Here is a 12,530-nt window from a genome sequence, read left to right on the forward strand (position 1 = left end):
AGAGTCTCATATTCCATATAAACATTTTTTTTTCTAGTGAAGGGCAAGTTTTATTTTCGTAGACAGTCACAGTAGACACTGGATTAAGATTCAAGGCGGGCATTGTTTTGCTCGCAGTCTTTGTCATAAAGAGCCTTCAAAGTTCTGAAAAGAAAACTATTTTTATCTTCATACCAGAAATGAGCATGCAGTATAACGTATTGTTCCATCTGGTGGAGTATGAACCTTTGAGATCTAGAAAGAAGAACTTGAAAGTAACGTTATCGTAGTATTAATCTAACATAAATACGATGAACATTCTTTCTTTGCCGACAGGAAGACCTGGTGATTCATTCCGGTGGCATTGAAAGAAAGAACTAAACTAAAAATACACTGATGACGAATTCCATTAGACATACAGAGGTAAAGGTTCTTTACATTGTACCTTCCCTTCCCATCCGAGGTGTTTGGGCTAACAAAGATAAGGAATGAGAGTAGTACAGAAAATGGGAAAAATTGAACGTGACTCTGTTGTTAAGCCAAGTTCGTTGTTTAAAACTAGCTTTAGTCTGTGTCAGTATAGCAGTAAATCTATTTTGTAGCATGTATATAATAATAATAATAATAATAATAATAATAATAATAATAATAATAATTATTATTATTATTATTATTATTATTATTATTATTATTATTATTATTATTATTATTATTATTATTATTATTATTTTATTATTATTAGTTGTTGAATCAAACAACTCAGACACAATTGCTTTTAATAAACACAGTGAATAGGCCCATAGGTATTGTGACAACTTAAGTAACCTGGATTGCAATCAGGAGCGGATTAAAGGCGGAGCTAATGGAGCCCAGGCTCAGGGGGTCCCCTAAAATTCCCCTCTTTAATACTAAAATACATCAATCAACTTATTATAGTATAGGCTTCAGATCCATGCTAATTTCTTTTCCCGCTCGCTAGGCTTGCGGTATCGCTAGAGTTAAGTCTTCTTTCACCAGCTTGGGCTCGTGCCTGCAAACATCAGACTTTCGTGGCACCGCCGGGCGTGGATAAATAAACTGATTGATGTGATGAATAAACAAATAAATTCAAACATCATTCACACAGAAGACCTTCAAATTCGGAACTTTGATCACAGTGTAACCTTGTACAGGTTTACTATTTGTATATGATTTTTCTCCTTTTACTCTATTAGTGTTTTTACAGGGACTGTTGACCATTTGGCTCGGATTCGGCATTTATGTGTTACACTGAAGTATATAGGCATTTAACTGTTAATAATGAATGTAATTAAACTAATTATTGTAAACTTGGAGCACATTAAAATGTTACAGCATACTCCTCGGTGTTTCGATAAGCCTATGAGGCTGTGAAAGACAGCAAAGAAAAGTTATGTGCTGAAATTATTCATAACATAGGGCCCTTTGAAATAGTCGGCTGCAGGGTCCCAAAAACCTTAATCCGCTCTCAGTGCTATGCGCAGAGACGTACGCAAGAATTTATTTCGGGAGGGGTCCAAAGCATTTCGGGGGGGATGTCCAAACACAATCTCAGGCTAAATTATACTAAACTTTGTATCTAAAATTAGACTAAATTGACAAAAATGTCCGGATTTCGAGGGGGGTTCCGGACCTCAAGGACCTACCCCGTGCGTACGTCCTTGGCTATGCGCACAAAATATCCACTTTTTTTTTTAGAAATAAAGGGGACCGCGGTGGCTCAGTGGTAGAGTGTTCACCTCTGGTCCGTGGGGTCCCTGGTTCGATCCCAGCTCGCGCCAAGTGTGCTTTGTGATGAACAGACACCGTCTGCGTGGGTTTTCTCGGGGTTCTCCTGTTCCCTCCCGCTTTCTTCATTGCACAGTTTCATTCATTTCTCATCATCACCGTCTCCCTTAGCTTTGGTGCATAATCCTGGGACGTTAAACTAAATACATCATTTTATTTCATTTCATTTCTTTAGAAATAAAGCTTGACTTTTCGTGCCTATCTTTCAATATGTCTGATTTACAATTGGTAAAGAACATAGATTAAAAAAATCTAAAATAATGGTTGCCAAATGTTTGTTGATATTCAACTTTTGGTGAAAAAAAAAAAAAAAAACTTAAGAGATGCAGAAAGAAGATATTGAAGTTATGACTTTATATAACACCATATTTATAAATGAAGGACGGAACATACTTCGGATACAAGCAACTTTAAGGACGAATGAATGAAATTACTCTTCATTACGAAATTCATTCTCAAGCAAACTCATAATTTCAGGGAAACTCAGGCCCCATGGGTATGGGCGTGATCTGTACGATCATTGACTGTTTGCATCCAACAAGTAGTGGCGTAACTAGGATTTTTAAAAAGGGGACTGAAAAACCATTTTGGGGCCAAGGTACCCAACACTCCAAAATTCCATTGTTTCGGTATTTTAGGTTTATTTTTAATCAAGAACATAACACAATTTGCGAGCATTTGGGGCAAAAGAATTGTGGTTACTATTTCAGTCTTGCACATTTTTAGCAACATAGTCATGTTTGTTTTATTCTTTATTAAATTAAAGCTATTGTTTCTCAAAATAACTCGACAAGATTCGAGACGAGACAGGGTTCTTCCAACAGAAAAAGATACATTTTTCGAGGCATCACTTTACACAACATATTTTCGAGGCGAGACAACCTCTAATCTTGTCTCGTGTGCATCCCTATTTGCACGTAATAATATTAGAATACAGTAAAAAAAGAAAATATTAATTACCTTATAAAGTAATCAAACCTTAAAAGTCACCTATTTAAAATTTGCCCTGTGAAATAGTTCATATTTTAAGGGGGCTATTCATATAGTACGAGAATATTAATAATCAACGATCAATTACTCTGTGAAGATGCTGAATTTTAAGGTGTGTGTGTGCACCTTCTGTTGCATTTGGGTGCAAATTCGGTAGATTTTCTTAGTATCCTCTTTTCTAAAAGTATGTAACATAGTGAAATTTAGCTGGGCTTGTAAGAAATTGGGGAGGCTTGAACACCCCAAATTAGACCTAGTAACGCCACTGCCAACAAGCCACCAGTCACGAAAGACAAAGGGAAATATTTAATTTAATAATAATAAAAAAGTTGAACTGTGTAAATTTAGAACTATAATTGTATATGTAAATCATTATAAATACAATTATGTTTTATATTTATTTGAGCTTTTCTCCCTATCGCGGAACTTATGTCCGGTACGGAATCGAACCCGGATAACCCAAAGATCTCTGCTTCAGATAATCGCTGGGTAGAAATGTTCTCCTTCAAATAAAATGAAATGAAATATTCAGTTTAACGTCCCATGATTATGCTCCGAAGCTAAGAGAGACGATGATGATGAGAAATGAATCAAATGGAGAAATGAAGAAAGTGGGAGGGAACGGAAGAACCCCGAGAAAACCATTGCCACAAAGTTCACTTGGCACTCCTTCAAATAAAGTACAGCTACAAATAAAACATTTTCTACCCTAGAAGAAAGAATCTCCTTTACATTGTTCTGTACATTAAATGTACATATTAACAATTACTCTACTGAAACCATCCCTGCAACTAGTGATGTGAAGTGGAAAATTTTCCGCTTAAAACTTCCCATTTCTGAAAATTTTCCATTCTAAACAAATATTCACTATCAAGTATTAACTCCACATTAAGCCATGATATTGATTGAATCCATGAATAGAAATATGACATTACAGCAAATTATAATCTTCCAACTTTCTAGGTACTGTAATGGGAAAATATATAAATATTACTGAGTACCTGGTAATAAACCTAGTATTTGATAACACAAGAATTATATGATAGAACAAGCGAGTATCGTTCTACAGTATGAAACTACGGTAAACTTCCAAACTAGTAGAACTGAAAATAGTAGAAACCTGAAGTAGTTGATTTCTACCACTTACGATTTAAATATTAGGTTGTCGAAGGAGATGGGACCTATTATTGAAACGACGAATCGTTTCCCGAAAACCGTTTCTCAATAGCTCTTACCATTTTTGAGTTATGACCAATATTGTTGAAACCAGAAGTGGTTCAACATAGCTTCTGGTTTAACTCGAAGATTGGTGAAAGAGATGGAACCTATTCTTGGGATGCTGAATCGATTCCCGGAAACCGCTTGTCGATAGCACTTACCGTTTTAGGTCTAGGAATATCAATATTGAAACCAGAAGTAGTAGTGAATTTATACCACTTCCGATTTTAGTGGAAATACAGGAGTACAGGTGGTTTGTCCCCTTAAGAATTAAATCGATTTCTGAAAACTCTTTATCGCTAGCTATGTTTTATATTCGTTTATGAGTTATGAATATGTTTGTTGAAACCAGATATGGTCGACTTCTACCACTTCCCGTTTAAGTAAGATTGTTGAAAGAGATGGAACCTATTCTGGCAATGCAGAATTGATTCCCGAAAACCGTTTGTCAATAGCTCTTACCCTTTTAAGTTTATGAAAATAAATATTGAAACCTGAAGTAGTAGTGGATCCTACCACTTCCAGTTTTAGTAGAAATGCAGGAGTTAAGGTGGTTCCTTTCATATCCACCTATTTCCGAAACCGTTTGCCGATCGCTATTACCGTTTTTTACTCGTGGTCTTTAATTTCAAACAGGAAATTTCCGATTTCTACCACTTCCGGTTTAATAGATTGACTGCTAAGGTGATTTGAGGGTACCTGTTAAGTAGGAGGTTGTTGAAGGAGATGCAACCTATTATTGGGATGCTGGATCGATTCCCGAAAACCGCTTGTCAATAGCTCTTACCGATTTTGATGTGATACCTGTTGACAGACAGACACACAGACGAACACAGCCGTTCTATAAGACTTCCCTTTCATATGCATAGCGTAGTTTGGAAATCTAAAAGTAGGTATATAGCCAAAAGCAGGAAATATCTTTTTATTTGATAATTAAATATAAAGTTATTTATTGCGGCTTGCAGCTTTGTACTTTTCTTATATATATATTTCTCTTAGAAGAAGAAATAAAGCTTTTTCTTAGTTACAATTTCAGAATGAATGAATATATGAATATTTATTAGTTTCTCTTCTGAACGAATATATGAAAAAAAAACATCATTTCCTGAGAACTTCTAGTATTTTTAATGAGTTACTTTCGTTAAAATTTGAAATTTTAGGTAGCCAAAAACTTTGCAGTAGATATTTTTATATATTTCGTAATTATTGTTTCTATAAAGTGAAAATATATAAATATAGAAAAGTAATAAAGCTATGAGAAACATCTTGTCTTCGCGCATGAAAAGCGTATGAAACTGATAGAATATTGATATGACGATTTTCTGTGAACGACGATTAATTCTAAGAAAAAAAACTACATTACATTTTCTAACATATTTTCCAGAAATGAAGAATTGCAAGATAATTAATTTTATGAACCCTTACCCTCACCCTCACCTCCCTCACACTCACCCTCAACTGACACCCTCACCCTCCATCACACTCACCCTCCATTGACGCCCTCCACTCACCCTCCCTCACACTCACCCTCCATTGACGCCCTCCACTCACCCTCCCTCACACTCACCCTCCATTGACGCCCTCCACTCACCCTCCCTCACACTCACCCTCCATTGACGCCCTCACACTCACTCTCCCTCACACTCACCCTCCATTGACGCCCTCACACTCACCCTCCATTGATGCCCTCCACTCACCCTCCCTCACACTCACCCTCCATTGACGCCCTCACACTCACCCTCCCTCACACTCACCCTCAATTACTTTATCGCCCTCACCCTCCAACGCCCTCACCCTCAACTACTAAAATGAGGGTGAGGTGAGGGTGAGGGCGGCCCTCATGAGGGCAAAATGAGGGAGGATGACCATCTCTGGTGTGCAGTCGCCTCTTGTCAGTCTGAAGGCTCAGATAACATGTCAACTAATCGTGCAATTGGGGATATCAGGACTGACAAGTTGCGCCCAGGATTGAATTCGGTAGAGCATAAAGTACGGGATCTGACCTGGGTTGCAGATAAATAAGATTGAGCATGTACAAAAGAAACAGATTGTGACGTCAAAGTGGTTGAAGAGGGTGAGAAAGGAATGACTCTCGGGACAGGTTAATCTACTCGCACTTACTTGTAGACTTCGGTGTTTCCTTCTCGACGATCCTTCCAATGGGTTGATGTCCGTCCATCACTTTCTTTCTGGTCTGCTGGACGTCCAAGTAGTCGTGAATTAAGGGTCAGCGAAATCCGAACAGAAAAACCAGCGTTGCGAAAACAGTAAATTTAATCAAAATCGAAATTGTTCTTTAGCGAACTATCTACCGTAGTCGACAGCTATAATTAACGTCAGCTAAGACAAAGTGCTCTCTAGGCTAGAGCAAGGTAAAATTTCTCGTAAGGTCGGAATTGTAGCTCGCGTTCTTACATGTTGACTCGTTCCCAATTCAATCCGGACTACCTCTTCCAAAAGTCTCTCCATGGTGTTGTCCGATGTCTCTTCCGGGTTCATATCCTGGATCGTGGACCATTTCTTCAGTGACATGGAAAAGTGCATGCTCATAGATTAACCAGTGGTGAGGTGATGATAAGAATGCTGACAGGGAAACAATCTGTTGTTTTTATTGATTAAGAAATTACATGTGTAGAAAGAATTGACTGACAGCAAGAAAACTAAGTTATAGGAAAAGTAAATGAACTTAGAAAAAAAATCGAAAAGTGATTCAACAATAAATAAACGATGATGCTTTTCACTGAATTAAATTTTAAAATAAAATGTCTCAAAGTCCAAAATAGAATGTCCCAAAATCCAAAATAAGATGTTTCATTATGTGTACAAATACACATATCTTCACAGTAGTTAATTTCAACTACTTCTGGTTTTGGGTAGAGTATTGAAGGTTGTGATGGTATGTTTTCTTGAGACCCTGAATCGTTTGCAGAAAAGAGCTTGTCACTATCTAATACCATGTTTGCTCTTCTCCGGCAACACATGTTGAAATCAAAAAATAGTTAATTTAAACCATTTCCGGCTTGTATATAGGGTTAACCGAGAAGATGGAAGCTATTCTTGGAAAGCAGAATCGATAGTAAACAAACTGCACCTCGATATCTTTTACCTTTTTTCCTCTACGGAAATTAGTTTTGAGACAGTAAGTAGTACCGTAATAAACTTCAATCACTTCTGGTTTTGGTAGAGCATTGAAGCTTGTGGCAGAATTCTCTTTTAAGACACTGAATCGATTGGAGAAAACCGCTTGCCACTATTTATTGCCATGTTTGTTCTATTGCAATAAGTAATGAAACCGGAAATGGTTAATTTTTTATCTGTTTCGTTTTGCATAGAGCCTTAAAGAAGAGGTTGGAACATATTCTTGGAACAATGAATAGAATTCTGTTGAAATCAATAAAGAAAATAATATTAAATTTCAATCACTTTTGATTTCGCTAGAGTGTTTGTCTCAGTCATGAAATGAAAAGAAATGAAATGAAATATTTAAGTTTTACGCCCCACGGTTATGCTGGTTAGGCTAAAAGAGACATGAGATGATGATGAGAGATGAGTGAAATGGTGGAATAAAGAAAGTGGGAGGAAACTGGAGAATCCCGTGAAACCCCCACGAGCACGGTGTTTGTCCATCACAAAGTTCACACGGCGCGAGCTGGAATCGAACCAGGGATCCCAAGCACCGGACGTGAACGCTCTACCACTGAGCCACCGCGTCTCATTCTCATCAGCACCATCTTTAGCCAAAATAGCGTACCGTGAGACGTAAAACTGAAAAATTATATTTCTTGTAGTAATAAACAAGTTTTGTCTTTAAAAAAAAAACATATAGATGGGAGTTCAAAAATCTTTAAAGTTTATTAAATAATTCATAATTGTATGTCAATTTTACATGTTTTTTTTCTGGTATTTTGTACCAAATATGAAGAAGCTTAAGAGCATGTAGTTATGTATTTCCATTTAGAAACGTATCCTAAGTAACTGAGAAGAAAAGTAGGCCTACAATATCGGTAAAGCCACAAGAACATAATGATATAAAATTTCCGAGTGAAAATACTAAAGCATACTTACCTGGTGCTGGGAATTACTGCGATCAAGCAGGCGGTTCCTCCAGGGCGAGACTCTACCATTGCACTTAGGAAGAGTTGACCTCTGCGGCTATCTCTTACATAAGTACCGAGCACATAATTTTTGGTAGTTGGGACAGCGTTCGCGCTATCTCTAGTTGAAATATAATTATAATATGAGCGATCAGTGTGGCTATCCATGTGATACAAATGTGGAAGAATTTCAAAAGAACGAAAGATTAATGCATCTGTTGAGATTAACAGAAGGGCGTTCGGTTTTAGACCTCTAATTCGCAACCAAGTTATAAGAGTTTGTGTTGGACAACGTCCTGTCCGTTTCGTCGAGGTTATCTCTTTCCTCCCACATTTTTATTCCACAAATAACTTTTCTTGAGCCTCAAAAGCCATAACCGTGGGGCATAAAATTAAAGATTCATTTCATTTCCTTTTGTTACCTACCAATCCACTGATTTTGCTGCAGAATTTAAACCTATGTTTTCTCACGTGATTGGTGTTACCCATCAAACACAAGTCGAGACGAGACGTTCATTATCAAATTAGAGACGAGATGGGAAATTTCTCGAGTCTTGGCATCACTAGTTCATCCAAGTCTTAGTTCTCAAGCTCTGTTTCAGTATTACATGATTCATAATAAAAACCTAAAAATAGATAATAGTCCAGGAGCATATGTCAATATTTCCTACTCCGTGGGATTTTGAATGAAGGGATGTTGCGGGTAGGTGGAATATCTTCCTTAGATAGTACCTAATCATGTGGTACCAGGTGGCACGCCGAGAACCGTGGCAGGGGACCGGGAGGGGGAAAACAAAATGGCCGCCACTGACAGTTGTCTCTCTGGCTTTAAAGTGCTATAACTTCTATAACTTTTATATTAAAACTTGAAAGTTGTGCGAATATGTAAATAACACATCAAACATTCAATTTTAGAACAATTTGGTGCAATAGCGACGCCATATTTTAAATATGGCACCCTTAAATTCCAAAAGTCGGTATTATTTATTTCTTTTCTTTATATTCAAACGGAAATAACTCGTAAACTGCCACATATAGGCGAAATCACATTGAAACAAATGTTGTGGGTCCGTGTAAGGGCTTTCCAACGAGGTATATGCCATTTCTGTATCTTTAAAACTAACGGAGTTAGACTAGTTTATGTTACAGTATGTGTATACCTTACAGCTTTTAATATAGGGCTAGTAAAATTAGGCGAAACCTGCATTTGTAAGTTCGTGAGTTTTGTGTGAAGGATCTTTACGGGTTGAGGGAATGCCTTCACTAGAAGGTGCCTAATCATGTAGTATCAGGTGGCAAGCCGAAACCGTGGCAGGGGACCGGGAGGGGAACAATATGGCCGCCGCTCTCTCTCTCTCTCTTTCTATGAAGTTTTATAATAGTTTTTATTTTCATTACTTCTTTGGCATTGAAAGATTTTTTCTTTGTTGCAGGCATGAACAGTATAGTAGAATGAAACAGGAAAATGGAAGAGCATGAGAAAAATATCAAAAGTCATCTGCAAGTGCAGCTACCTCCTCCGGCGAAGAAAATAAAATTAAGTACAAACTATTCGATGTGTATTTTTTGTCAAGAATAAACAAAGAAACCACTTGTGAAACCCTCCAATTATGAAAAAGCGCTACAATGTATAAAATTGAGAGCAGAATGGATGGACAAAGAATTCATTGAACTGAATAGACGTTTGGGTGAAGTAACAAGTGAAGATCTAAGAAATGAAAATGCATCATGGCATGCCGATTGCTGTAATAACTGCACACACAAGAAGATGATGGAAAGAACTAGAAGATCGTTTGAAAAAGAGCAACAGGAAATCCCCATTACACATTAGGAAGACTCGGAGGCTTCAAACTCATATATTACAGGATCACAAACACTAACTTATGAGAAAACAAAATATTTCTTCTGTGACGAAGAAGGAAAACGAAAAAACCCGCTGTATGTCATCTCCTACGATCGATCCGGTAGTTGTTTGAAAGAAGCATTAAGTTTGTCAAAGAATGAAGTGTTCAAAATACGATTAAGTAACTGCATTGATCCTGGAGATGCTCATGCACAGGATATATCCTATCACAAGTCTTGTTGGAATACTCATGTTGTTAACGTGTTGCGGAAAAGCGAAGGCAAGAGGGATTCTGGTCTTAGCTCTGTGAGTGAAGAGGCTACCAAAACAGAATTTATTTATTCACAAAGCAAATTCCTTCATGAAAGTCGTGTTACGTCAATGGGTGAGGTGGGAGTGGTAGAGCTTCAGGAAGATGGGAATATCAGTTCAGAAAGTTGGAGAGAGATAAAGTAAGCAGTGGAAGATGACGAAAGAGAGAACTGGAAGAAATAGATACAACAACACCCGTAATTACTTGCACTGAAGCTTCAATCACATACCAATCACGTACTTCTTACTCTGTTGCTGTTCTTAATGGCATGGAGGAACTCCAAGTGTTGAAAAAGCCAACGCATGTTAACACATGTCTCGATTTGTCTACAGAATTCTGTAAAAGAATAGAGTCAACAATGTTGAAATACGATTAAACTCACCTTGCTTTTGATACGTATGGAAATAAGTCATTAAAGATGTCAGATGTCAATGCGGAAGAAAAGAGCAAGAGACAGCCCAAAAATCGAATACAAGATATTTGACTCTGCCAATATAAAAAATGAAAAATCTTTTATCTCATCCAAAAACCAAAGATGCATTTACTGCTTATCTTTCAGAAAAAAATATCCTTCATGCGAGTAAGTTGGGAAAACGCTTATTTGCCAGCTGGAGGACAGTAGCAAAATCTTCAGAATTGAAGGGCATCAATGAGTTAAAAAGTACTCATGAAGAAACCAGATACAAAAATAATACTTCACAGTCTTTATGCAGCGTCTCAAGGGGCACAGAGCATCCACATAATGTCCCAAGATATACTTGTTCTTTGTGTGTGGTGGTCTAGACACCTGCCAATACGAAGTTTGTCACCGGAGTTGGAGTTAATAAGAGAATGATAGATATTCATATTATCCGTACCTCTCTTGGATCTTCTAGAGTAGAAGCCTTACTTGGATTCCATGCTATTTCAGGGTGTGATATTACTGGGACATTTTCAAGGAAGTCAAAGAAGATGGTTTAGAAAGCATTTTACAACGCTGGAGTTGACATGCTTGCATCTCTTGGAAACCTCGGTTCTAGTAGGTTCAATGACGATGATGAAAGGGTAATTGAGAAGTTCATTTGCAATGTTTATGTGCCGAACACTAAAATTCAAGATATAAAGAAACTACGATGGTGGCTATTCACCAAAAGGGACATTCAAGGCTCAGGTCTTCCTCCAACCAGAGCGACTCTTACACCTTTCATTAAAAGGGCGAACTTCCAAGTACTAGTGTGGAAAATGCCGGAAAATCACATCCAAATCTGCCAAGCCCACTAGATTGTGTATGGGAAGAAGAAACCAGTGACGAAAATAATATTGTTCCTGTGATGTGCACACTACCTTGCGCTCCAGAGACTGTATTGCAGTTGATTCGCTGCGGTTACACAATAAGTAAATGTTCTTTGGCATGCAAATGTCGATCTCGGACCATGCGATGTACGGAACTGTGTCTTTGTGGAGGAGATAAAGATCAGTGTGTAAACCATGACTTACGATGGGAAGATTCAGAAGATGATAGTGATAAGACTCTCGATGACTAGTGAGAAACCATACGTGTTACATCGTAAGGAAGAAACCTTAGAAATAGTATATAAGGAATGCTCAAGTGAAAAACTATCACTGTTACATCATAAGAGAGAAACCTAAAATTATAGTGTAAGGAATGCTCAGGTGTAAAAGCATCAGTTTTACATCACAGGGTAGAAATCTTTAAAATATTGTGTAAGGAATGCTCAGGTGAGAAATCATAGGTGTGACATCTTAGGGGAGAAACCTTAGAAATACAGTGTAAGGAATGCTAAGGTGAGAAACCAAGTAGTAAAACCCCACTAAAAAACTGAGTGTTTTTTTTATAGTGACCGATTGGGTCAGATAGAAATTGGGTTCTTTAAATAATAGATAAATGAAGTAAGTCAAACCCCAAGGTTGATTTAAATAAAGTAAATCAATCTATATTATAAACAATAGTATATACTTATTAGATACATAAAAGTTCTCACAAGAAAATATATTTTCTGCAGGTGTAACTCTTTTACATCCAAAACTGTCTAATTCAAGGATATATTTCTAAAGTAATTGTATCACAGAGCATCATATTAAAGATATTAGATATAGGTACGTAAAGCCAAGGTTAATTATGTTGCATTTCTTTTCAGTTTATGTTTGTGTTGTGCTTTCGCTATTAAAACCCACAAAGTCTCACACATACCATTTCAATAACTAGTCATTTTGTGTTAGTTTTAAAGATACGACACCAATCTCTCATTTTAAAGCCACCGATCTGGCCTACAAGTTTATTTCATGC

The 12,530-nt window shown here is 37.2% G+C and overlaps 1 non-coding gene across 1 annotated transcript; it reads left to right on the forward strand.

The window, feature by feature from the left end:
* The first annotated feature begins 8,050 nt into the window (after positions 1 to 8,050).
* On the forward strand, positions 8,051 to 8,212 carry LOC145686834 (U1 spliceosomal RNA). The gene has a single exon (XR_014131656.1). It is a non-coding gene; the product is annotated as a U1 spliceosomal RNA (small nuclear RNA).
* The last annotated feature ends 4,318 nt before the right edge of the window (positions 8,213 to 12,530 follow it).

This window comes from Thermobia domestica, chromosome 5, assembly GCF_964235325.1.
Source record: "Thermobia domestica chromosome 5, izTheDome1.hap1.1, whole genome shotgun sequence".
Taxonomy (NCBI): domain Eukaryota; kingdom Metazoa; phylum Arthropoda; class Insecta; order Zygentoma; family Lepismatidae; genus Thermobia; species Thermobia domestica.